This window comes from Hemiscyllium ocellatum, chromosome 16 (assembly GCF_020745735.1).
Source record: "Hemiscyllium ocellatum isolate sHemOce1 chromosome 16, sHemOce1.pat.X.cur, whole genome shotgun sequence".
NCBI classification, from domain to species: domain Eukaryota; kingdom Metazoa; phylum Chordata; class Chondrichthyes; order Orectolobiformes; family Hemiscylliidae; genus Hemiscyllium; species Hemiscyllium ocellatum.
Genome location: NC_083416.1, coordinates 56,812,423 through 56,839,934, shown reverse-complemented (window position 1 = coordinate 56,839,934; position 27,512 = coordinate 56,812,423). Strand labels below are relative to the sequence as shown.

At 39.0% G+C, this 27,512-nt stretch overlaps 1 protein-coding gene across 5 annotated transcripts in view; it reads left to right on the top strand.

Annotated features, from left to right (window-relative positions):
• LOC132823438 (rap guanine nucleotide exchange factor 6-like) overlaps nucleotides 1-27,512 on the top strand; it is a 397,644-nt gene that overhangs the window by 39,923 nt on the left and 330,209 nt on the right. Inside the window, exon 1 of one of the 5 annotated variants that reach the window (XM_060837291.1) lies at nucleotides 2,241-2,261. The exons of the other annotated variants lie outside the window; for them this stretch is intronic. The gene's annotated coding sequence lies outside the window, so the exon portion shown is untranslated. Of the gene's footprint in view, nucleotides 1-2,240; nucleotides 2,262-27,512 lie in introns of those variants that run through there. 5 annotated transcript variants of the gene reach the window in all.

The window sequence follows — 27,512 nt, the reverse complement described above, 5'->3', positions numbered from 1 at the left end:
ACTTTGTACAAGTGTTGATCTTCCTTGATTTTGATGAGCTTGCTGTAAAAGAGGAATAATTTGGATTTTAATGAACATGAGATGAAAAATACTTAATAACTTGCATGTGAAAGAATGCAAAGTGGATGCAGATTTGTAAATTTGATTTATTTTACATAAATCCAAGAATGGTATGGACATGAACCATCATATTTAATCATTTCACACTTCCTCTAGTATTAACATGGTGTGGCTGTTTTCAGTAATATGTTTGCTAAATCATTTCAATCTAAATTAATATCATTTTTTAATCTGTTTATATGATGTATTTTTCCTGGCTTAGAATACAATTTGTTAGTCTGTTCAGACTTCTGGCGAGCTTGCCATTAGTGCCAAATGCTAGAACAGCTTGAAGTCATTAACCTTCTGATGTCCTGTCACTTTCCTGTGTTCAAAGTTTGTGAGAAGATTTGTAGCTCGGGTGCTCGTTGTTGTGGTCTGTTCGCCGAGCTGGGAATTTGTGTTGCAGACGTTTCGTCCCCTGTCTAGGTGACATCCTCAGTGTTTGGGAGCCTCCTGTGAAGCGCTTCGGTGATGTTTTCTCCGGCATTTATAGTGGTTTGAATCTGCCGCTTCCGGTTGTCAGTTCCAGCTGTCCGTTGCAGTGGTCGGTATATTTGGTCCAGGTTGATGAATCTGTGGATGAGTGCCATGCCTCTAAGAATTCCCTGGCTGTTCTCTGTACTGACTGAGAACTGACAACCGGAAGCGGCAGATTCAAACCACTATAAATGCTAGAGGAAGCATCACAGAAGCGCTTCACAGGAGGCTCCCAAACACTGAGGATGTCACCTAGACAGGGGACAAAACGTCTGCAACACAAATTCCCAGCTCAGCGAACAGAACCATAACAACTTTCCTGTGTTTCTTTGTTACTGTTAAGCTACTTACAAGGCTGTGGAGGGTGTTAACCTCGAATAATAAGAAATTTCACCATATCAATTCAGTGTTGATATGGCAATGAATTTTCACTTATTAGAAAATGTGGTTGGTATAAAATGTTTAATTTTGATACTGTGTGTTATATGTAAATGTTGTTTAATTAAAATATTGCTACAATCTAACTTTGTATTCACCAAACGGTTTACACTTTGCTTAAACTTGATGCATTAAAAAAAAACTTGTGGATGATATTCCAATAAACTGTAATTTAACAGTGAGAGTGTAAATAGAGAACACTTGTAAGTCTTAAGACTAGTTAGAGAACCTTTTCCATCCCAGGCTACTGAAACTGTGCACTCATTAATGCAGTGCCTGTTGTATTGGTGATGTGCTGGTTTTGGACTGGGTTGAACCTGATGGAGGAACTATGCACCAAAAGCTTCTGATTTCAAATAAAACTATTGGATTATACCCTCAGATTGTATGACTTGTGACCTTTGCTGTATTGGTGAAAGCTTTCAAAGAATTCATTAAGGAGACCTGATTGAGTGATCTCAGCATTTCTATCAATGGAGAAATGTAAATGTAGTGTGAAAAATGTCATTTTGAGCTACTGTAACTATAGAAGTAGGTCAAGGCACTGATCAAGCTTGGGATGTATATGTTGTAAGGTTAGATAGCATGTGGAACGTAACTTGTTTGATGTTGAGACGGATGGAGAGGAAGTTTGGTGGTGTTGAGGAGGAGGAGAAGACAGTTTGATAAATTGCAGAAGCTTCCCTCAATTGGGTGAGTGGGCTGAATAGAGATTATAGTGGAGCAGGTGTACATGGGGGGAACCGTTGTCAGTGTGTGAGTAACCAAACTGAAAAGTTTGTTTTTGAACAAAATAAAATTAATGGATGGGGAAAAGATTGTGGAGCCCCTGTAGAATCTGTGTGGCAGTAATGTGGGTTCCGCCTATTTTCAGGCCACTGAGTTGCTTTTGTTTCTTTCTGTCTTGCCAGTGCAAGAAAGTTACTTTTCTTTCCATTACAAGTATCTTGTTGAATGGAATACTCCAACTTGTTTTACTTTGTAGGAAATCTTCAATGTGTTTTTTTTTCTTTTGGCAGAAAGCTTTACCTAATTTTAAGGCTTGGATCAAATGAGGTAATGTTTTTGTGGCCATATGGAAATAATCAGCTTCAAGGCTGAGGCAGGCCTTTTTATTTAGCCTGGAGGCAGTGTAGTAAGTGAATAGCATGGCTTTCCTTCATATCTGGAACAGGATTTTGACTGGAAATGGCATGCATCTGTCGCCAGAAGTAAGAGGAAGCCACAACTTAAAATTTTAAAAGGTTGGATACTAAAGTAAAGATACCAAATTCTGGTTTGCTTTCTTGTTCAGTAGTACTACATAAAACAAAATAAGCCCAGGTTGACAGTGATGAGAATTAGCTTGTTTGTCATACTTGAGGGTTTTTTTTCTTGTTGTTCTTAAGATTAAAATGGCACCCAGATGATCTTTCTTTGCTGTGTCAAATAATCGTGACCCTGACTTTGTCTTGGTTACTTCCCTCTTTGTCCCGAGACTCTTGGCTGTCCTGTATAGTAAGATTTTTGGATTTGTTTGTTTCCTTATCTGGAAAGTGTTTGTCTAATTTAGATCATATTTAATCATGTGGTGCTCTGGCTTTGTAACATTTATTGCTACTTCACTCCATTGAGTGTAATGACATAGTGATGGTTGCCCTCTGGACTGTGTTCCCATTGAAAATATGCCAGGGTGGAGTAAGTAGACTTGTTTGTCTTATATACCATATGTCCATCGAGACAACAGAAAAAGTCTTATCTAAATCTGTGTCTTTCTTGCCCTTTTCGAAATGTTCAAGTCGAGAACATTTATTGCTGATTGAAACACCTCCCAATCCCACAATTGTACAGGTATCTCCAATTTAAAATGCATCAATAGTGCACTGCCATTTTAACTTACTTTGTAGATTAGGAAACTCTCTCCTCCAGTTTTGTTCCTGTGTTGTAACTGCGTGTGCTCCATTTCTTTTTAAGCATGTTGTTATTTCCCCTCCCTAGCCACCTCACTTTCACATGCCTATTGCTTTTCTCTGTCGGTCCTCCTACTCACCACTTTCTAACCTGACCTTCCCACTTTGCTCTCCTGATCACCCCCTGTTTTTTGTTTTCTGCCAAGCTGAGGGAGTGCCTGCGATGGTGAGAGGAAAAAAGTGAACCAAGACATGATCAATGTGGTGAGAAATGCAGTGAGTGAAAGGGGTGACGAGCCAGAGGTTTATGAAGTTGGTATCGAGCAAACATAAGGGTCATGAAAACAAAGTAACGGGTGGGAAGGAAAAGCAGAGAACAGGACGGTCTAGAAGGAGAAGCGGTGAGTGACAATCCATTTAGTAAGAGGAGTTTGGACCATTTCGATTTCGACAGCAAATATGTTTTTAATATAAAAATTACAGTTAGGAATTTTATGTACTCTTGAAGCATTTCTTATGGGAAAATTATTCTTTTTGCATGATTTTTGTTTCGTATACTGTTTTAATGACTGCATTAGCAGTAATAAACAAGGGGCAGCTGTAAATGTCTGAATGTTCATACAAGTAAACCTTAAACCTTATTTCTGCTTTTGAAATAGTTCTAAAAGTGGTAGCTATCAGTACATAACTGCTACTATTCCTGTCCACCTCTTCACAGCATTGAAAGAGACTTTTTCTACTTGAGAAAAATTTATACATAACTTGGAAAATGAAATCTTTGCTAAAAAGCATCATAAACTTATAAAACATATTACTGATTTCAACTGCACAACAGCCATGGAGCTTTACAAAACTAGAGGTCAAAATGTGCCTTAAATGCATGACATTTCAACTTAAAATTTAGCAAGGGCCTATAAGCCAAATTGACCAAAGCTTCTCAATAAGTGCCAACCTTTTCTATGTAAAAATTTAGCTTTTGAATATTAGTAGAAGTCTCAACTGTACGGTAAGCCATTCATGTAATGCTATGATGTGTCAGAAATCTGTATGCATGGGCAGGGGATCACTGATCCTGATAAGAACATGCAGCCTTTCTGGATATTCCATTCCATCTGTTGAGCTCTTGACATATTTTAGGTACAGATTTTCCAAATCCTTGCACAGAATTTAGTACTGTTATGTTTCTCCTAGGCCATTCAATTTTTTAAAACATTTTCATTAGGTTTTTAATGTGTGCAAAGTTAGCATTAAAGCCCGAATGTAAGCCCTGGTTTAACAAGACCTAAATCTCTAATATAGATCTCAATAAGATCAATCTCCTGTTAACTTTATTTTTCCCCCTAAACTGGCATAATTTAATAAAAGTTAGAAATGGACACCTGTTGGGGAGAAAAAAAGATTATTGTTAGTTCTGAAGTTAATCTGTGAAGTATTGTTTATTTGAGTATAGCACGAACATAACTGTCTCATCAAAGGCATTACATTTTAGGGAGGAACATGTTGAAAGCTGGAACAAATAAAGTCCAATACAGGTAATTGCATCCAGAAATATCTGGGAATTTCAGTGTTATGTGATGGATGGAGAGGCTAATCTAAGCCTGCAGTTGTGCATATAGAGGGGGAAGAGGTATGTCAACACCTCAAGATATCCCTGTGTCCAAACTTCAGTCCAGTTTATACATGTGCAATAGATTTGATCTTAGTTGTTTTAAAAAAAAATCCATATCATATGCAAAGTGCAAGTTGGGGATATTATACAGATGCTCTGGCTACTTTGCCTTTATTAATTGATAAGGGTTTTGAAATTCTTGACAACACTATTTGCAATATCATGGCTGCTGTATTTATGTTTGAAAAATCATTACATCGAGTTTATTTGTGATGCTTTTCTCAGTTGGCAAAGGTGGTTGCATTATTCAAAACGGAAGGTTTATCACTTAGTTTCTTTAAGTTATTTCATGAGATGTGGGCATTGATGGCTGTGCTAGCATTTATTATTTCTCATGGTTTGCTTGGACATTTCAGATGATAACCAAGAACCATTTAAGTTTGGACACATGTAAGGCAGACCAGGTGAGGATTGTACGTTTTCCTCACTAGAGGACATTCATGCGGCAGATGGATATTTATGAAATTGACAATGGTTATACAGTCACAATTAGACCAGCTTTTAATACCAGATTTTTAACAAATTCAAATTTCACCTGGCACGTTGGCTCAGCACCTGCTGCCTCACAGCGCCAGGGACCCGGGTTCAATTCCAGCCTCAGCAACTGTCTGTGTAGAGTTTACACGTTCTCCCCGTGTCTCCGTGGGTTCCCTCGGGTGCTCCAGCTTCCTCCCACAATCCAAAGATGTGCAGGTCAGGTGAATTGGCATTGCTAAATTGTCCAGTGTTAGGTTTGTTCGTCAGGGGTACATATGGAGAATGGATCTGGATGGGTTACTCTTCGGAGAATTGATATGGACTTGTTGAGCCGAAGGATCTGTTTCCATACTGTAGGTAATCTAATCTTAAAAAAATGTAGCAAATTTAAATCCATGTACCAGAACATTAATCTGGAACTCTGGACTACAAGTCTGTGACATTGCCACTTAGGTTGTCCTGTGACAAACAGAGGCAATTTCAATTGGACTAGAAATCAAAGATGTCAGAAGATGTCCTTCCTTGGGTGACGGATTTGGATTAATTCAGATTCATTGTCACACTCACCTATGCAGTGAACATTTTAGAACATTCATACATGAACTTTGCACGACGATAGGAACCATGCAGTTAGCAGGCTATTCTGTGCAAACTAAGTTATCCTATGTGAAAAATATCATTTGGGTTGATTATAATAACATGCTGGGCAAATGTGAAATGGCCTTGTTTGGAAGGAGTAGGCACTTTCTGGATGGCAGTGCAGATTTTCTTGACCAAAGTGCAGGCAAATAATCCATCTGAGAATATTAAATGTTTGTGTTATTGTTTGTATCTCAATTTATTTTTCATTGACTAAACATTTGATAAAATATTGCTTGTTACTAAAGTGACTTGTCCTACATTTTTTTGATAGTTTAGATGCTCCTTTTTATTTTTCTCAAGTGGACTAACATTTGTCTCTTCCAAAGCCACTTTAATGCCCGTTTTTTAACCTATTTTATAATCAACCTGTTCCGAGATGTTGCTGCACATCTCTGGAGTAGGTGGGACTGGAATTGGGGCCTTCTGATCCACAGGTATGACACTAAAACTGCAAATGTGTTGCTGGTCAAAGCACAGCAGGTTAGGCAGCATCTCAGGAATAGAGAATTCGACGTTTCGAGCATAAGCCCTTCATCAGGAATAAGAGAGAGAGAGCCAAGCCGGCTGAGATAAAAGGTAGGGAGGAGGGACTAGGGGGAGGGGCGATGGAGGTGGGATAGGTGGAAGGAGGTCAAGGTGAGGGTGATAGGCCGGAGTGGGGTGGGGGCGGAGAGGTCAGGAAGAGGATTGCAGGTTAGGAGGGCGGTGCTGAGTTGAGGGAACCGACTGAGACAAGGTGGGGGGAGGGGAAATGAGGAAGCTGGAGAAATCTGAATTCATACCTTGTGGTTGGAGGGTTCCCAGGCGGAAGATGAGGCGCTCCTCCTCCAGCCGTCGTGTAGTTGTGTTCTGCCGGTGGAGGAGTCCAAGGACCTGCATGTCCTCGGTGGAGTGGGAGGAGATGGCCTTTCTATACAGTTTAAAAGAGTTACCAAAGAACTGATGTGTTCTTTTTGCCTTTCAATTTATTTTCCTGTACCTTCATGATTTTTCGTTACCTTGTAAAAGTCTTGCCTTTTAGTACTTCTGTTTTGACCTTTTATTCTTTTAAAAAAAAGTTTCACCTGAACATAAAATAGATGTTGGGTGCTGTGGTTGCCCATTGTGTTCAGCCTTCATTCATGTGTAAAGTCTGATTGGTTGCAGATCATTGACTATTTCCTGAGTAACAGTAAAGAAAATTAGTTTGACTTTAATATTTCCTTTGAACCCAGCTTACTAAAATTATAAGACTGTTAAGAGAAATTTGCAAGACATTTGGGAAAGAGCAGCAGAGTGAGGCTAATTGGATGGCTATTTCAAAGAGCTCAGTCAGGGTGAGGGACTGATTGACCTCTTACTGTGATTCAGTGATTTCCTGTTATATTGCCAGATTTGGCTTACTAAACATAGATGTCGGCTTGAACCTGGCATCATCCAGATCTATATTGCTTAGTTTTGGCTGAATTATTGATTTACTAACTGAGCTCAGGGTTGTGGCAGAACAGCATTGCTTGCCCATCTATTTTCGCAGCTTCTTTTGAGTTTTAAAAAAAAACAAGATCTTTAGAAGAAACACTAAATTTAAGAGGCATCAACAAATGCTGGCAAGAGCCCGAGGCTACGTATTTCCTGATGTTAATAATCTGGTGAACCACTTCTTGGGATGTTTTATCATGCTGAAATTACTGTATAGAAGCAATATTTGCAATCTCTGGCCTCACCAATCTCTTGCACAATGTCAGTGATTTCTACTGTGATGCTGCTCAATATTGGCCATTAATTGAAACGGTTGATTCATTAATTGCCTTGTGTATCCACAGATGTTCTGCTCAGCATGCTCCTGTTTAAAATGGGTATTTAAAAAAAGAAATTCATTTCATCTGAAATGATGCTTGGAGTGCTGTTGGCATTTTAAACAACAGGTCCATTGTTTATTGTTAACTAATCCACAATTAATTGCTTTACTAGGATTCTGTTCCATATATTTGGCTCCCTGGGGAGGAAGAAAACTGTCTTTAAACTAGATTGTTAAGCTTGTATCTGATTCCCCTTTCTGCAGTTTATGTGCAGGTTAAATAACTTGCTTTCATCTATATTTTAGTAGCTTGCTATAACTTGATCAGCATTAATTCGGCAGATAATTCAAAATGGTTGGAGTTAAAAATAAAAATGTTAAACTGGAGCTGCAAAGGCTTTTTGCGAATGTAGATGCCAGAGTGCACTGTTACTTGTTTTAATGGTCTTGTGATTGGTTGGACAGTGGATCAGTTGGTTGACAACTACCTGATGAAGGAACAACGCTTCGAAAGCTAGTGCTTCCAATTAAACCTGTCGGACTATAACCTAGTATGCGATTTTTAACTTTGGACACCCCAGTCCAACGCTGGCATCTCCAAATCATGAAGTAACATGGGATGTGAGTGCCTAAAACTCCATTTTACATGGTCTACAGGCAGAATTGGACGTTACAGTAGCTCCTTTCAGTTGTTGGATAAAAGGCACAAAACCTGCATCTGCAATATTGTGTTATTGTGTCATATCCTTGATAATGACCAAGCTTACTGCTTTTAATTGTTGTGCTGTGAATGTGGCAGATGAGTTTGGCCAAACTCACCTGAATTGGTTGGGACCACATAGTATGATGTAATCTTGAATGAAATGCATCACCATATTATTAGTGTATTATCTGATGATCTCCAATATTATGTGATAGTCGAGAGTGTGGTGCTGGAAAAGTACAGCAGGTCAGGCTGCATCCAAGGAGCAGGAAGATCAACATTTCGACATTGGTCCTCCATCATGATATATGATGGTATTTCTATGAAAAAAATATAAAAATAATTTTCAAGGCCGAACAAAAACTATGAAGATGTGAAGATATTGATGAAAGAAGATTGCAAAAGTGAACTGGAAAACAAAATGGTCGAAAAGTAATTACAAGTATTTAAATAATCCTTCTCAAATGTACTTTCCCTGAATGAATAACAATCCACAAGGGTAAGATATGGCACACGTGTCTCACCGAGAAGAGAAATTTTAAAATTGTACGGAAGGAAGAGGCTGATGATGTTTCCAGAAGGCTTAATCCTGAGGCAGTGAAAATTCAAAGGTTTGGTAAGGATGTCTGAGAAAAGAGAATATGCCAGTAAATTAACTAGATGCAAAAAAAATGAAAATAATCCATAGGTATGTAAAGGAAGAAATTAGAACAAATAAACATGGGTCCCTTTGAGGCAAAGACAGCAGAAACTATAAAAAGAAATGGCAAGGATGTAAAACATACTTTAGAAGCAGAAGACATAGAAAATACTTCACAGCATAGATGCCTGGGAAATCTAGATTCTGAGTTCTCTGCATCAGAATCAGAGTTTGGACATTTGGGACTGTGGATGACAAGTTTCATTGCTTAATGTTATAGGTTTTGGCTTTTTCATTTAACTTTGGAAATCTGTAGATCAGTCATTGTGTACATTCATATTGGCTAGTGGAAAGGTCTCAAAGCAGATGGCCTACTTCAGTGCTTTATGTTTTTGAGTAATTTTTCTTCATGGCTGTTAAAGAGTTGAAGACTTTTAAGAATAGATGAGTTTTTTCATGTGTGGAATATAGAGTTAGCTCTACTAAGCTAGTCTTTTTATTATCTGTAACAGTTGTACAAGAACTGTTTTTTGTATTTGGATCCTTTTTAGGATTTTTAGTTTCTTTCTGCTACTTAGTAGAAGGATGATGGTATTTTTCTTCCAACAAGAAAATTCCAACATAGAAAGATTGCCTCTAGGCAATGTGGAAACCTAAACAAAAAATGGACAATAAATCAAAAGCATATCAGTATAGTCACCAACTTATTTAGAGGTAGGATTTATTATAGGTCTGAAATGTGGAGAACAAGATAATGATTCACAGAATTTTAAGAACAAATTACTGGCAGGTGGAGCAAGAACAGCATATGTAATCAGGAGTATGGAGCAGGCAATATAGGATACCTGAGAGAAAACATTCTTTTTGGGTTAGATGCAAGACCATGAAGGGATTTAAACGAAAGCATACACATTTTATATTGGACATACTGGGAGCGCAGTTGGAAGAGACTAGGATTATCTGTGATTGACTTGGTGCATGATCTAATATGGACAGTTGTAATTGGTTGAACTGAAGTCTTAAGATGGGTGGAGGATTTTAAAGAATCTGACTTTTGTCTAGGCAGAAGGATGGAATTAGTGAAGAAGATATGGAAGTTTTGTTGATGGTTAAAGGTGATAGCTTCAGTCTTTCTAATGTATAACTGAAAAAGAATTAAACTGAAGTTTGAAAGAGAGAAAATATTTTTAATACAACAATGGGAATTGGATAAACTTGAAGTTTTGAGTAAGTACAAGTGAACTTCACTTGTGGATTATAGGAAGTTAAATCAGTGACCAGTGAATATGCTTACATATGTGCTGGCAGTAGTCAAGCTTATTAAATAATTTTTATTTATTGTGAATATACTGATTGAAAGCAAACTAGGAGATGCTCAGTTCTGTAAAAATCAGAGTCAGGTTGAAAGTGGGATTTATAGCAATTGACCATGTGTTACAGCTGACATCTAAAAATAATTGCAAAATTTGGGAAGGGAAACTTGTTTGGTCATTGAGTTTTAGTCATTTTGTATGCCTGTTGTGACTGTGTTTGGCTAATGTTGTAGTATTTATCTTCACTTCTCTATTTATGGCACCAGATGAAAGGTGTTTGCTTGATCAGTAATAAACCATTTTGTCTTACCTCGTTGTATTTATTGTGGAGTTAAAGAAGAGGGGAGGATAGGTCATGGAACTAAAAATCAGCATGTATGAATTGGGCCAAATGGCTTGTTTCTGTGTCTGCATTTTATTTTATTGAGTGATTTATGGCATCCTGATGTGGACCAAGAATCATGCTGTCTGATCTATGACCAATTAATTTGGCAATCATAGACTTTTAAATTAATATTGTGATGTCAGACTTCAGAATGGAGCAGCTGAAAGAAGTATGAGCAGACACCAGACGTGAACTTATCAATAAGATTAGCAAAAGAATAAGTCCTTAACATTCATCTGAACTGAGAGTGCAAATCATTTTCCCTAATTGACTAGCTGTCCCCTTCCTGCCCACTCAGGAATCTCGCTGACTTGGAGATGTGTTGCTGTGAGTTCTGACTCCTGGATGAAATTCAGCCCAATACTGATTTGATTTTGATTTTATTATTGTCACATGAGCCTAGATACAGTGAACTGTTTTGTGTGCAGTACAGCCAGATCATACCATTCAAAGTGCATTAGGGTAATTGAACAGTGTGAAGAATATGATGTTATGGCTGTACAGAAGGTCCACAAAGTGAAGTTCGATATTGAATTTAAAATTTGATAGCTCCATTGTAAAGTCTAATAGCAGTGGAGAAGAGGTTGTTTTGAATCTTGACATTGATCAGAGCGTTAAGTATAGGCCACTTTTGGAATATTGTGTGCAGTTCTGGTCTTCCTTTTATAGGAAGGATGTTGTGAAACTTGAAAGGGTTCAGAAAAGATTTACCAAGGATGTTGCCAGGGTTGGAGGGTTTGAGATGTAGGGAGAGGCTGAATAGGCTGAGGCTGATTTCCTATAGTATCAGAGGCTGAGGGGTGACCTTATAGTGGTTTGTAAAATCATGAGAGGCATGGAAAGGGTAAATAGACAAAGTCTCTTCCCTGGGCTGGGGGAGTCCAGGGAGAACTAGAGGACATAGGTTTAGAGGGGAAAAATTTAAAGAGGACCCAAAGGACAACCTTTTTCAGAGTGATGCATTGATGGAATGATCTGCCAGAGAAAGTGATGGAGGCTGGTACAATTACAGCATAGAAATGGCATCTGGATGGGTATATGAATAGGAAAGGTTTAGAAAGATATGGGCCGAGTGCTGGCAGATGGCACTAGATTAGGTTAGGATATCTGATCGCATGGACAAGCTAGATCAAAGGGTCTGTTTTCATGCTATACATCTCTATGACTCTATATTGGTATGTGTGTTTAAGGGTAAAAAACGAGGTCTGCAGATGCTGGAGATCACAGCTGAAAATGTGTTGCTGGTCAAAGCACAGCAGGTTAGGCAGCATCCAAGGAATAGGAAATTTGACGTTTCGGGCATAAGCCCTTCATCAAGAATGAGGAGAGTGTGCCAAGCAGGCTAAGATAAAAGGTAGGGAGGAAGGACGATGGAGATGTGATGGGTGGAAGGAAGTCAAGGTGAGGGTGATAGGCCGGAGTGGGGTGGGGGCGGAGAGGTCAGGAAGAAGATTGCAGGTGAGGAGGGCGGTGCTGAGTTGAGGAAACCGACTGAGACAAGGTGGGGGGAGGGGAAATGAGGAAACTGGAGAAATCTGAGTTCATTCCTTGCGGTTGGAGGGTTCCCAGGCGGAAGATGAGGCGCTCCTCCTCCAGCCGTCGTGTTGTTGTGTTCTGCCGGTGGAGGAGTCCAAGGACCTGCATGTCCTCGGTGGAGTGGGAGGGGGAGTTAAAGTGTTGAGCCACGGGGTGGTTGGGTTGGTTGGTCCGGGCGTCCCAGAGGTGTTCCCTGAAGCGTATTTAAGCTTTTGTATCTTCTGCCCATTGGAAGAGATTATAACTGGGTGGGCAAGATCTTGGTTATGTTGGCTGCCTTCCCACAGCTGCAAGAAGTGTAGAGTCAACAAATAGAAATTTGGCTTATTTGATGGACTGGGATGTGTTCACAACTCTCTGTAGTTTCTTACAGTCCTAGGCAGAGCAGTTGCTGTACCAAGCTGTGATGCATCTAGATAGAACGCTTTCTGTGGTTCATCTATAAATTGGTGTAGGAGTCGTTAAGGAAGTGCTGAATTTCCTTAGCCTCCTGAGCAAGTACTGGCATTTTTGTGCTCTCTTGACTGTAGCATCAACGTGAGTGGACTAGGACAGATTGTTGGTGATCATCACCCCGATGAACTTGACACTCTTGACCATCTCCACCTCAGCACCATTGATGTAGAAGGTGCATAACCTCCACCTTGCTTCCTGAAGTCAATGACCAGCACCTTTATTTTGCTGATGTTGAAGTAGAAATTGTTATCTTTACACCAAGCACTCCAGGAAGGGATGCTTGAAGTATACAACAAGGCATAAAATAAATATAGAACATGGTAGCACAGCCTTTTTCAGAATGAGTTTTTAACACCTTATGTTGTGAATGGCTGCAGGTTTATGCTTGTAAGGAAGGGATAGAATCACAAATAACTGGAGCTGGATGTCAGTGTTGAAACATGCTGTACTATAGCCCCACCCCAGGAAGAGGGGGAGATATTGAAGGTAGAATGCTAAATATTTTGATGCCATTTGAAGTTTGGGTCGGTTAGCACAGGTGATTGGCCGTCTGGTTTGCAATGCAGAGTGACATCAAAAGCTTGTGTTCAATTCTCAGACTTGCAGAGGTAACCATGAACACCTTGTCTTGTTCACCTCACTCTTCACTTAGGCATGGTAACTCCCGGGTTAAACTCATCACCAATTGTCTATCTCTAATGCAAAAGTAGCCTATAGCTCTCTGGGATTCGGGCAATTTTCACCTCACTTTTTCATAACAGAAGAATTATGCAAAGTAAGCAAATGTTGCTGTATTACAGAAATATTCAGAGAAATTATTGTGAAAAGTGTGTTACAATCAGCATAGGCCAACAAATGATTGAGATTATTATCTTACTGTGTCAATATTCTGCCAACAACTTGCTGAACTAGTTGCTAGCAGTTGTTGCAGAACAGACCAGAGTACAGGGTGTACAGGGTAAAACAGCTTTTTCTTCCACTTTTTAATTCTTTCTTTTAAATGTTATGGATTACACTGAGTTCCTTGGCATCAGTCCCCTGGTAACTCAGTCAAGTCAGTCAGCATGGATACCCTCAACCAAGCTGGAGTCTACTTACATCACATTCACCTTTTGACTTTGTATGAACGTAGATGTATGGCGCTGGAAAACTTGCCGATCAGGCAGCCTCCCAAAGGAGCAGGCAATTCAATGTCAAACATAAGCCCTTCATCAAAAATGTTCTATATTCATACATCAGAGTTGAGTTAGCTACCTTCCTGGTTTATATAAGTCACTACTTCACCATTTAGCTGACTTGCCATTGAACTTCAGCGATATTTTTGGTTTAATAACTGCAGATCAGAAGTAATTTTTAAGTAGTATTTCCTGGATGTGTACAAGAGGCTTGATTTAAAGATCTAAACCCAATTGATTTCAAGATCTTTGTTGTTGTCAAAGAGACATCATAGAGAAGAAGGTTACACGCTATTTCCTGCCCATGACCCAATTCTCTATCCATGCCAATATACTAATTCCAACACTGGGTTCTTTATTTTATGACTTAACCTTTGTAGGGTAAATTGTCAAACAGCTTCTAGAAGATTAAATGCAATATATCTACTGGTTCCCCCTTTATTCACTCTGGTTGAGACTTCCTCGTAAACCCTAATAAATTAGTCAGACACTATTTCCCCCTCATGAATCCATGATGAATCTACTTGATTAGATTTTCCATGTCTTTTGCCATTACTTAGTAATGAATTTTGTTGCTTTTCCAATAATGTTCAGATAATTGGCCTGTAGTTAACCTGCTTTTTGACTCTATCCCTTTATTTTTAACTATGGAAAACTGCAAATGTGATATCCAATCTTTGGTACTTGTCCAGAATCCAATAATTTTGCAAGATTACACCAATGCATCCAGTATCCCTATAGCTACATCATTTAGGATCCTTGGATGCAAGCCATCAGGGCCAAGGGACTTATCTGCCTTGAGCCCCTTTAATTTGTCTAATACTATTTCTTCTAATACTACTTCAAAGGTAATGGGCAATGACAACATTGAGGCATTAATACTGATGACTCATGCTTCAGAACTAGCAGTTACTTATAGACTATTCCAGGTACAAGTATGTTTTCACAAGTTTCACATTTTATTATACTTATCAAAACAAATACAAAGGAATGATACTTAAAAGTAGTAGCTTTCAGCTAATTCACTTTGAGATTCCAGCTCGTGACCTTTGGCTGACTTGGGCATATATTTCTTGCTTTCCTTTATTAAATGAAGCTGTTCTTCTATTTTTAGCCAATTATGTGCACATCAGTACATCTTAGCACTTATTAACCCTTGTTAGCCATTACATGTACATGAACAGAGATATCCTACATCCTGATCAGCACATGACCAATCTCAGATTTACTTAGTAGTGTATATCAGTGTTTGCTTGATTGATTTGAAAGTGATGGCCATCTTCGTAATATCTCTTCCTACTCTCTCCTGATTTGTTCCTTGAAATATCAATTACACCAGTTTTCTGACAGCTTGTCCTTGATCTAATTTTATAAGATCTTTACCAAGATAAAGATATAACAGTATGTAATGTCACCCCCTATTGATTGACAATCATCCCAAATATCTCAATTCATGTAACTAAGTATTGTGGAAGTTCTAAAGGCTATCACTATCCTTGAGCTACAACTAACTACGACTCCACAATAAAAGTTGATGCCTGGAAGCTTAAAATAACTATATGAGATTGATTTAAATAGACCTGTTACATTCTTTTAAGTTACAAAACTCTGCCAATTGAAGACATTTTGATTGTTGTTGCATATACCTAAGTACAGTGAAAAGCTTTGTTGCGAGCAGTACAGGCAGATCATGGGGTGAGAAAAACTTGAACAGAGTGAGACATACAGGTTGTGCCGCACAGGACATATGCGAGGCAAAATCAACATTAATAAGATCAGCATTATTTAAAGCTAGAGATGAAAGTCATTAGTCTAAAAATAGCAGGGAAGAAGCTGTTTTTGAATCTGCTGGTGCATGTGTTCAAGTTGCTATATCATCTTCAAAGTTTGTGAGAAGATTTGTAGCTCGGGTGCTCGTTGTTGTGGTTCTGTTCGCCGAGCTGGGAATTTGTGTTGCAGACGTTTCGTCCCCTGTCTAGGTGACATCCTCAGTGTTTGGGAGCCTCCTGTGAAGCGCTTTTGTATTTCTACCTGATGGGAACGTTTGGAAGAGAGCATTACCAGGGTGTGATGGGTCTTAATGATTTTGGCAGCTTTTCCACAACTATGAGATATGTAAATAGTGTACATGGATGGGAAGTTGGCTTCCGTGATGGTCTGGGCTGTGCACACCACCTTCTGTAGTTTCTTATGGTTCTAGGCACAGCAGTGCTGCACCAGCTGTCATGCGCCTGGACAATATGCTTTCTATGGTGCATTTGTAAATGTTGGTGAAGGTCCTTATGGACATTTTGAAATTTCCTGAGCCATCTGAGGAAGAAGAGGCAATGTTGTGCCTTCTTTACTGTTGCATCTACGTATCAATTTGCAGTTCTTTAATTGTGTTACAATAAAACCGTACCTTTGATTGAAAGATTTTTACATTAAAACATTTTTCACATTTTTAGCTTAAGATCACATTAGTCTTGATTTAAAACTATGACCCTATAACCTACTTTTGACCTAGCCCAAGTGTTTATTCTTCAGTGTTTAACAACTAACCATAATTAAACAGAATATAATTTAATTCCTCGCTTGCTTAATCCAACCAACATTATTGATAATATGTAAGTTCTGTAATTGAATCAACAGTGCTGTCTCATTGAATGAAATGTTGTGAACTTTTTAAAGCTGACAAAAGAGGAGGTCATACATGATATAAGGATCTGAACAAATCAGATTTAGTTTACAGTAATATTGGCAAAAATATAGTCACCAAAATATGAATGTGTTGTATTGGATGTGAATGGGAGAAGGGAGTGCCTCAATCTATTTATGTTTTTGAACTGTTAGTGGTAAACCTGCAGCCACATAGTGGAATATATTCAAGTGATTGTTTAGACATACTATACAGACAGTAATGTATCCAAGTTAAGGTAAGGACTCAGGAATGTACTAATATGCTCAATATTAAGCTTCTGGGGTAAGGGAAAAGCTTGCATTAAAGCAAAGAAAATAAAAATCCAATGGATTGAAGAGTTGTTTAAAGCACAACAAGAGATTCAAGTTAAGTATTGAGATAGAAAAAGACAACATGGATGTTAAAGTTAACTCTTAAGAATTCAGATAAATATTTTGAGTGAAAAATCTCCATGACTTAATGCTTTGATCTATTGTATCAAAAGTACTTGAAGAAATTGCAGTTGTAGTAACCATTGCTCATCTTTACTTCCATGATCTCACTAATCTACTTGTTGCATTTGCAAATATCCTTAGTTAAAAATCACACAACACCAGGTTATAGTCCAACAGGTTTAATTGGAAGCACGCTAGCTTTCGGAGCAATGCTCCCGATATCACCTGATGAAGGAGCGTTGCTCCGAAAGCTAGTGCTTCCAATTAAACCTGTTGGACTATAACCTGGTGTTGTGTGATTTTGAACTTTGTACACCCCAGTCCAACACCGGCATCTCCAAATCGCAAATATCCTTGACAGTATAGGTAGAAATGACCAATGCACGTTCCTTTCGAGGATGAAGTCCTGCAATCACACTGATTAAAAACTTTCATCAGCTCATTTCTGATGAAGGGCTCTGGCTAGAAACATCGATTTTTCTGCTTCTTGGATGCTGCCTGACCTGCTGTGCTTTTCCAGAACCCCACACTCAACTTCATCAGGTTGTGTCACAAAACCATTGTGCCGTGTGGGATAAGTTCAGAATAGATCTAGCAGCTCAAAACCTGGTGCCCTGAGGTGCTGTGGAGCATCAGCAGCAACAATATTCCATCACCATGGCATAGCTCAACAGATCACTCACTCTACAGTTAATGTCAAGCATGCAAATCATTCTTGGTACAATGAAGAATATGTTCTAGGGGTAAAATCTGATGTACCTGAAAACAAGGTGCCACTTGCCACAAAACAGAGCTATAAGAATCCTAAACAAGAGAAGCAAGACTGCTTTATTTTCAGTGTTAAACAATCCCAAATGCAAATGATTTGATCAAAGCTTGCAGTCCTGACTGATGGGAGTAAATTAAACTACTGATAAACTCCTTCCATGAACAAGAAGAAGACAATATATTATTATAGACGATCAGTTTAACAGCAGTTGCAGGAGAGTTACTGAAATCAGTCATTAGAGACAAATGTTAAGCATTTGACAAGTATGAACCAATCTGAGAAAGTCAACATGTGTTTGTGAAGGATATGCAACGTTTGACTAATCTTGTTGAATGTTTTGCAGAAGCCACTGGCATGGTGGTTAAGGAAGTGTATAATGTAAATATATACCCCAAAAGGTTTTTTTTTAAGATTCTTAATAAGAGATTGTTAACTCCAGTCAAAACAACAAGAAATCAGAGAATCTTGGGATACAGGTTGGTAATAATCTTTAGGTAAGGAAGAATTTAAGCATTTGGATAATCTATTCTGATTGTGATATGTAGTCATTCCCACGTTTTCTATTGAAAACACTTTTTCATCATGTGATTAATGATTAAAATACTGCCTGTAAATCAGACTAATTTAGGAGAAACAGTGAATTGTGTGGATAGAGGTAGGAAATCTCAGTGATATAGTTTTGTCTGCTCCAGTGTATGCCTGTGATAGTTGGAGTTCTTTGAGAGGACATGAGAAAGACACTTGAAATGTTTGAGTTGTAGAGGCGCAAAATCATTTGGCTGTCCATATACATGGATTACTAACAGTGAGTACATAACTGCAAAATGTAATCTCTGATTAATTTTGATTTTGGGGTGTGATACAGCTCAGATCCTCTAGAATTATATCAGACTTTCATATTCTCAATTATGAGTGCACTTTGCATGAAGTTGGACTGTCGGTCACAACCTGTAAAGTTAACTTTTAACTTTCTTATATGCTGCTAGACTTTCTGACTATGTCCAGCATTTTCTGCATTTTTTTTCAGATTTCCAGTGTCTATGATGATTTGCTTTTGTGTGAACTTGACCTGTGTACTTTTGGGTTATTAAGGTTGAGGGATGGTCTGATCAAAATATTTTAAAATCGGAAACTGGTTTAATAGGAGAGGGATGAAGAAGTTATTTCCAATGATTCAGGTGTTCACCAATAGGACATAGGTCGTGATTTTTTTTTGTTCCTGGATTGGATGTGCCAAGCTGCAAGAATTCTGTGGGATGGGGATTTGGATTTGGTGAAAGTGGTAGCGCAGGCTGGATTCTAATTTGGGGAAAAGTGCTGGAATGGCTGCCAATGCCACGGCAGGCTGTACAAAAAATTTGCTCCGATGCTGTATGCAAACTTAATGCCTATTTCCACTCCTCCCTCTTCTCACTATGTTACCTCTCTGAATATCTAAATGTATGGATGTAGGTTTGCTCACTGAGCTGGAAGGTTCATTTTCAGATGTTTCGTCACCCTACTAGGTAACATCTTCAGTGAGCCTCCAGACAAAGCTTCAGCTGGAGGCTCACTGATGATGTTACCTAGTATGGTGACAAAACGTCTGAAAATGAACCTTCCAGCTCATTAGTAAACTTATATCCAGACCCTCAACCTGAGCTATTCACATGTATATGTATATGCACTGTGCCACTTCCACCTTCAAACAATGTGAACTTTTGCCTCTTCCACATGCTGAAAATCTGACTGGAACAGTATTATTTGAGCACTGACATCGAGAAGAACTTTTAGTATTGGAAAATTGGAAGTCAGTCCCAAAAAGCTGCCTGCTGGGATAGTTTCAAGGCACACTACCCAAGATTATTAAATGGACTAAAGTTACATATCCGTTGATATCTAATTGTATATCAGAGAGGCTGTGGCTGGATGGCTTTTGTCTTGTTGGAATAAATTAGTTCAAATTCTTGTTGTTTATTATTGGTAGACCAGAGAGTTTAGGGTTATTGGGTGCACACAGGAAAGTGAAGCTGAGGCAAGAGCTCTTATCAAATGGTGACAAAAATAAAAATTGCTGGAAAAGCTCAACAAGTCTGGCAGCATCTATGGAGAGTGAGTCTTCCTCCATTCAGAAGAGTCACTTGACCAGAAATGTTAACTCTGATTTCTGTCTGCAGATGCTGCCAGACCTGCTGAGCTTTTCCAGCAATTTCTGTTTTTGTCTCTCATTTATAGTATCTGCAGTTCTTTTGATTTTGATAAAATAGTGGAGCATCCTCAAATGGACAAATGTGTACCTATATTTTCCCATATGTTGCACATGCTGGAACTCTGGTTATTGCCAGCAGGTAGTGCTATAAGCATTATCAATTCCACTTCAGTTTGAGCCACTTTTGTAATAGTGTATGCAACTTTGCACGCACTTTTGTCATTTTGTTCTGGACCCAACAGACTGAAAGTGAATGTGAGCTTTGGTGATCAGTGGGAGCTCGAGAAAGAATTTTACTTCATGTTTTCTTGTTTCTTTTTAAGAGTATTATACAACTAACATAATTTATTGTTCATCTTCAGTTGTTCTTAGATGGTGCTGCTGGGTTGTTTTGAACTGCTAAAAGCCTTCTGGACTGTATACATGCCCAAGTCAAGTTGTCATTTGACTGGGTTTGGGACATGGAGGTGGTGATGATCTGACAATATGTTCATTTTGTATTTTTGTTAGTAGCTGTTTTATTTGAATATTTTCAAACCCATATGAATTTCCATTTCTGACGCTGAAGGGACAATTCTTGAGGGAGACATCTGTTTCTGAGCTTTAGTGCCACGATTATTTTTAACCACCTTTTTATGAAATATACAGTGAAGTTGAGTAATGTTGAATACAGATAACCCAAAATTCTGATTGGCAAAACTGTATTGAAGTTGTCAGCCAGAAGAATAACAATAGGATAATGCTCATAAGAAGCTAAAATCTCAACTCACAAAGATTGTCAGAATATCCTGCCAACAAATTGGAAAACAGTTGGCTCATACTGCAGTGCAGATTCATAGTGTTATAGGTAAACCATTCTTTGAGATCAAGCCTTCCATGTGCAAAGTTGTTCGGGGTCTGCAAGTACAGTGACTAGGATGCATGCACTACGAATGCCACCACATTCTGTACACAGTGATATCCATGCCAGTGCATATGGCGTGCCCCATATGTATTTTATCTGAATTAGTTTTTAAAAGTGACAACCAATCCCCTGTTATACCTTGGCTATTTCCTCCTCCATTCCCTCCTACCGAGGGAAATCAAGAGGTTAAAAAGGGGTCATGAGATATCTTTGGCAGATAGGGTAAAGGAGAATCCAAAGGGTGTTTACAAATATATTAAGGGTAACGAGGGAGAGAATAGGACTTCTCAGAAATCAGCAAGGCGGCCTACGTGTGGAGCCACAGAAGATGGGGAGATACTAAATGAGTATTTTGCATCAATGTTTACTGTGGAGAAGGATATGGAAGATATAGACTGTAGGGAAATAGATGGTGACATCTTGCAAAATGTCCATATTACAGAGGAAGAAGTGCTGTATGTCTTGAAATGCATAAAGGTGGGTAAATCCCCAGGACCTGATCAGGTGTACTCTAGAACTCTGTAGGAAGCTAGGGAAGTGATTGCTGGGGCCCTTGCTGAGATATTTGTATCATCAATAGTCACAAGTGAGGTGCCGGAAGACTGGAGGTTGGCTAACATGGTGCCACTATTTAAGAAAGGTGTTAAGGACAAGCCAGGGAACTATAGACTGGTGAGCCAGATGTTGGTAGAGGGCAAGTTGTTGGAGGGAATCCTGAGACAGGATTTACATGTGTTTGGAAAGGCAAGTACTGATTAACGATAATCAATATGGCTTTGTGTGTGGGAAATCATGTCTCAGGACCTTGATTGAGTTTGTTGAAGATGTAACAAAGAGGATTGATGAGGCCAGAGCGGTGGACATGATCTATATGGACTTCAGTAAGGTGTTTGACAAGTTTCCCTGTGGGAGACTAGTTAGCAAGGTTAAATGTCATTGAATGCATGAGAACTAGCCATTTAGATGCAGAACTAGCTCAAAGGTAGAAGATAGAAAGTGGCGGTGGAGAGTTGTTTTTCAGAGTGGAGGCCTGTGACAAGCCTTAAGGATCGGTGCTGGTCCACTACTTTTCATCATTTACATAAATGATTTGGATGTGAGCGTAAGAAGTATAGTTAATAAGTTTGCAGATGACCCCAAAATTGGAGGTGTAGTGGACAGCGAAGAAGGTTACCTCAGATTACAACAGGAATCTTGATCAGATGGGTCAATGAGCTAAGAAGTGGCAGATGGAGTTTATTTTAGATAAATGCGAGGTGTTCCATTTTGGGAAAGCAAATCTTATCAGGACTTCTACACTTAATGGTAGGGTCCTAGGGAGTGTTGCTGAATAAAGAGACCTTGGAGTGCAGGTTCATAGTTATAGAATCATAGAGATGTACAGCATGGAAACAGACCCTTTGGTCCAACCCGCCCATGTCGACCAGATATCCCAACTCAATTTAGTTCCACCTGCCAGCACCCAGTCCTTATCTCTCCAACCCCTTCCTATTCATATACCCATCCAAATGCCTTTTAAATGTTGCAATTGTACCAGCCTCCACCACTTCCTCTGGCAGCTCATTCCATTCACCCTCTGCGTGAAAAAGCTACCCCTTAGGTCTCTTTTATATCTTTCCCCTCTCATCCTAAACCTATGCACTCTAGTTTTGGACTCCCCGACCCCAGGGAAAAGACTTTGTCTATTTATCCTATCCATGCCCCTCATAATTTTATAAGCCTCTATAACGTCATCCCTCCAACGGTCCAGGGAGAAAAAGTCCCGGTCTGTTCAACCTCTCTCTTTGGCTGAAATCCTCCAACTCTGGCAACATCCTCGTAAATCTTTTCTGAACCCTTTCAAGTTTCACAACATCTTTCCGATAGGAAGGAGACCAGAAATGCACGCAATATTCCAACAGTGGCCTAACCAATGTCCTGTACAGCCACAACATGACCTTCCAACTCCTGTAATCAGTACTCTCACCAATAAAGGAAATCATACCAAACGCCACCTTCACTATCCTATCTACCTGCGACTCCACTTTCAAGGAGCTATGAACCTGCACTCCAAGGTCTTTTTGTTCAGCAACATTCCCTAGGACCTTACCATTCAGTGTATAAATCTTGCTAAGATTTGCTTTCCCAAAATGCAGCATTCTTTGAAAGTAGAGTCACAGGTAGACAGGATAGTAAAGAAAGTGTTTCCTTTATTGGTCAGTATTGAGTACAGGAGTTGGGAGGTCATGTTGCAACTATACAGGACATTGGTTGAGCCACTTTTGGAATATTGTGTGCAATTCTCGTCTCCTTCCTATTGGAAGGATGTTGTGAAACTTGAAAGGCTCAGAAAAGGTTTACGAGGATGTTGCCAGGGTTGGAAGATTTGAGCTATAGAGAGAGGTTGAACAGGCTGGGGCTGTTTTCCCTGCAGGCTGAGTGGTGACCTTTTATAGAGTTTTATAAAATGGTGAGGGTCATGGATAGGATAAACAGACAAGATTCTTTCCCTGGAATGGGAGAGTTTAGAACCAGAGGGCATAGATTTGGGATGAGAGGGGAAAGATATAAAAGGGACCTAAGGGGCAACGTTTTCATGCAGAGAGTGGTGTGTATATGGAATGAGCTGCCAGAGGAAGTGGTGGAGGCTGGTAGAATTAAAGCATTTGAAAGGCATCTGGATGGGTATATGAATGGACGGTTTGGAGGGAGATGGGCCAAGTGCTGGCAAATGAGACTACATTAGTTTGGGATACCTGGTCGGCGTGGACAAGTTAGAGTGAAGGGTCTGCTTCTGTGCTGTACATCTGTATGGCCTATCTCTACCATTTCAGTTTGGGAAGAGACGTGGGTACATGCATCCGTAGTGGCTCATCCATTGGGCTAACTGTTTTGTTACCGTTTTGCTTGTTTTCCATCCTTGCTGAATACTTAAAGTAATTATGTAATTGTATAGTCTCAGTGAATATTCTTTGCTCTTGCATTTGTATTAAACTTTGGGCTTGTTGATCCTTGTAATGTTTTCAGAAATTAATCTCCAGGACTCTACCCAAATAATTTGGCAAAATATCGAAGGGGCAATAAAACTTCAGTTTCCAGTTCATTTGAAATGCTTTTGCTTTGTGCAGTCATCACAAAGACATTTTCGTCCCTTCTAAGTTAGTTTGCTTCCTTTTTGTGATGCGTGCTCTTTGCACCACCTAGAGGTGGCACTTGAACTAAGCATAACCTAAATTTCAAGTCACACCGCTGAAGTGTTAATTTCCCAGATAATCCAGTTTGTAAATTGATGTGACAGGCACAAGTTACCAACAAGTTTTGTTTCCAACATAATACATAGACACTTTTATACACACAAAACCATCACCCTGAGCACCACCTGCAGTCTGGTGAGATGACACCTGATGTGTTTTTATTACATAAGGAGGTGTTTGATGGCCTTCATTCTGCATCTCTAATATCAACATATTTAAATTTTAATAGTTAAGTGTTACTTACAATAACTTGCACTATAATCAACCCGCATAAAGTAGTTCCTGATCAAATGCAACAGAAGTGGTATTTTTTTAACCTCTAGTGATTCCACGATTTTCTGTCTACTAGTTGGCTGAGTGCAGCCTTCTGTTTGCCATTTCTACTGCATTCTGCCTCCCTCCTTTTCTCTCCTTTTACCCTTTACCACTTCCCTCTCTCCACTCCTCTGCCATGCACCACATTCTCACTCTATTTCAAACCATACTGCAGCCTCTCTTCCCTGCCCTTCTAACTTCCTCCATTCTCCCATCCTCCTTGCAGGCTCTTTCTCCCAACTCACTCCCTTACAACTACATTCTCATTCCCCATCCCCTTGCAGCTCAACTTTCTCTAACACCACATGTAACCTCTCCTCTCTCTCTCTCTCTGTACTTTGCTTTCCCCGACACCATGCCATTGTAGCCTCCCTCTTTCCCGTCCCTCTTGCAGCAGCCCCTCAATCTCCTGTACCTTCTTGCAGTTTTTCTTTCTTTCCTTCTCTCCCACCCTCCCCATCTCCTTTTTGGCACACCTCTTTGTTCAAGATTTTGATCATCTGACCTAATGTCACCAAATGGTGCATTTTCATAATTTTTTTTAAATGCTTATGTGAAGCATTATGATGTTATAACATTTCATTCGATTAGAAGTGCTATATAAATTAATATTATTATTGTGTTAAAGTCCTTTTTCTTGCCCCAATGTGAGATGTGATGTAATTGCAAGGTTTTCCTCATGATCCACTCGATACTAAATTCCACATTTTTTCAAAGTTTGACATAATGTCCTTTCTGCCTTTCGTGTAGAACTTGTGTTGCAATACAGTTGATCTTGGGATAATAGACTTTTGAATCAGGTTTGGCCTTTGTGGAAGAATAGTAATAATGTTACAACATGTAGATAGCAAGCCAAACCACATCCGCCTCATTATCATTTAATTTCACTGTTGCAAATTCTAACATTCAATGACTACCTAAACTTCCTAATTTTTCCTAACCAGACTTTTGAACAACAGATTTTGGACCTGAGATATATAACTTAAAGAAAAAATTATGATTTATTTTTAATAATAACTTCAGAACACCGATAAACAACAAGATAGTATTTATAGTCTGAAGCCCAGTAGTCTTTGATCATAACCAGTAACCATTCTTGGACAGGCAGACAGATACAGTTAAAGGATAATTTAAAATCAAAAACAAAAGAATTACTATTTGTTAGTTCAATAAACAGTTTCCAATGATTGATACCAGGTTTCATGAAATCTTTGGATGATGGGCTTTTCACAGGTAATTGAAGATATATCCATGTTCACCAGTGTCAGAGATCTTGAGAAATATTTAGTTATTTCTTACAAGCTGGGATTCAAAACTAAAGGAAGCAAAGCAAAACAGCTGTCTCCAGAGGATTCCAGAAATCTCTCTGCCTCCTGCCAAAACCCAGTTAGAACTAGTTCTCTCTTGTTGGACCAATTAACTCTTGGTTTGACCAATTCAGTATTCAACCAGCTGCAACACCTGAACATAGCATCATCTCAATGTTGATTCACCTTCAATGTTCTTAGATCAGTAAGTTGCATTAACTATCCAGGCAAGTTCCCTCAGCAACATCTGTAATAGTTCTCTTTTAAACAAGCTGCTGTTCAAAGTTCAATTCTTAATTTGAACTGTCAGTTCCAAATCAAAAACACCACGAAAAATAATAGTCTCTATTGTAAGAAATAAAATCACTAATGCAACATAAAGGTGACATAATACAGTAAATTTTCATGTGGTTGGAAAGACAAACCCCTTTCACTGTTCAGTGTCTCACTATGATTGCATATGAGAGGAATAGTTTATATAGAATTGAATTTGGTAGCAAGGATTGAACAGAAGAAAGACCAAGGAGGTGAAAATGGAGTGCTGTATGATTGTATGAATAAAAGTATAAGAAAAGCTTGTGTCTGTCATTTCTATATATATATATATGCACGCACACGTGCACACACATGAAAGGTAGTCAACCCTATGTTACACTCATATTTGAGGATGGTAACTGGGGAAAAAATGTGTTTGCCCAGAAAAAAACAAAAGACAGGACACTGTGTTTCAGCTTCACGTAGTATGGAAGTGCCAAGATGATCGTTCAGAATACAATGTTTCCTGGTACTTGAGCAGATTCTCCTCTGCCTTTGCAGGGATTTTTTTGATTTGGATTGGTCAGTTCCCTCTGTAGGGGTGATTGGTTGGGAATTGACTTTTAAGGATTTTTAAAAAACAACTATATTTGCAATCTATTTCATATTTAATGTAATGTTGAATAAATGATAAGTATATAAAGAAAGTATATTGGGATCGGCGATGCCCTAGTAGTATTATTGCAAGACTATTAATCCAGAGACCCGGGTAATGTTCTGGGAGCCTGGGTCCGAATCTCTGCTATGACAGATAGTGGAACTTGAATTCAATAATAATCTGTAAATAAGAGTTTAATGGTGACCTCGAAATCATTAATCCCATGGTTTTAGAAGAAATCCCATCTACCTCACTAATGTCTTTTACGGAGTTATTAACTAGTCTGGCCTATATGTGACTTCATACTGACACATTTAACTCACCTCTGGGCAATTAGGGAGGAAAGATATCAGCCTGAGACTGGTACATCTGGGAAAAGGAGTATGTCAAACAATCAGGGCAGTCAGGAACAAACCGGATAGCAAGGTAGGACTGATGAATTAAACTGTATTTATTTCAGTGCAAGAGGCCGAATAGGGAAGGCAGATGAACTCCAGTCATGTTTTGGAACATGGGATATCATAGCAATTACACAGATGTGGCTCTGGGATAGACAGGACAAGCTTAATGTTCCAGGATACAAATGCTACAGGAAGGGGGCAAGAGAGGAAAGAGATTAGGCATTTTTGATTGGGAATAACATTACAGTTGTACTTAGGATATTTCTGGGAAAACGTCCACCAAAGTCATTTGGGTGGAACTGAGAGATGAAAAGGGATGATCACCGTATCAGGAAATTGAGAAACAAATTTGTAAGGAGATCTCAGTTATCTGTGAGAATAATAGCATGGTTATGACTGGGAATTTTAAACTTCCAAACATAGACTGCAACCACCATAGAGTTAGGGGTTTGGATGGAGAGGTATTTAAGTATGCACAAGAAAATTTTCTGATTCAGTATGTGGATGCATAAGAGAAGATGCAAAACTTGTCCTGCCTTATTTCCCAAGAGTAGGTCAAGTAACTTAGGTGTCAGTGGGGGAGCACTTTGGAGCCAGCAACCATGATTCAATTAGTTTTAAATTAGTGATGGAAAAGGATAGACTGGATCTAAAAGTTAAAGTTCTAAATGTGAGGAAGACTAATTTTG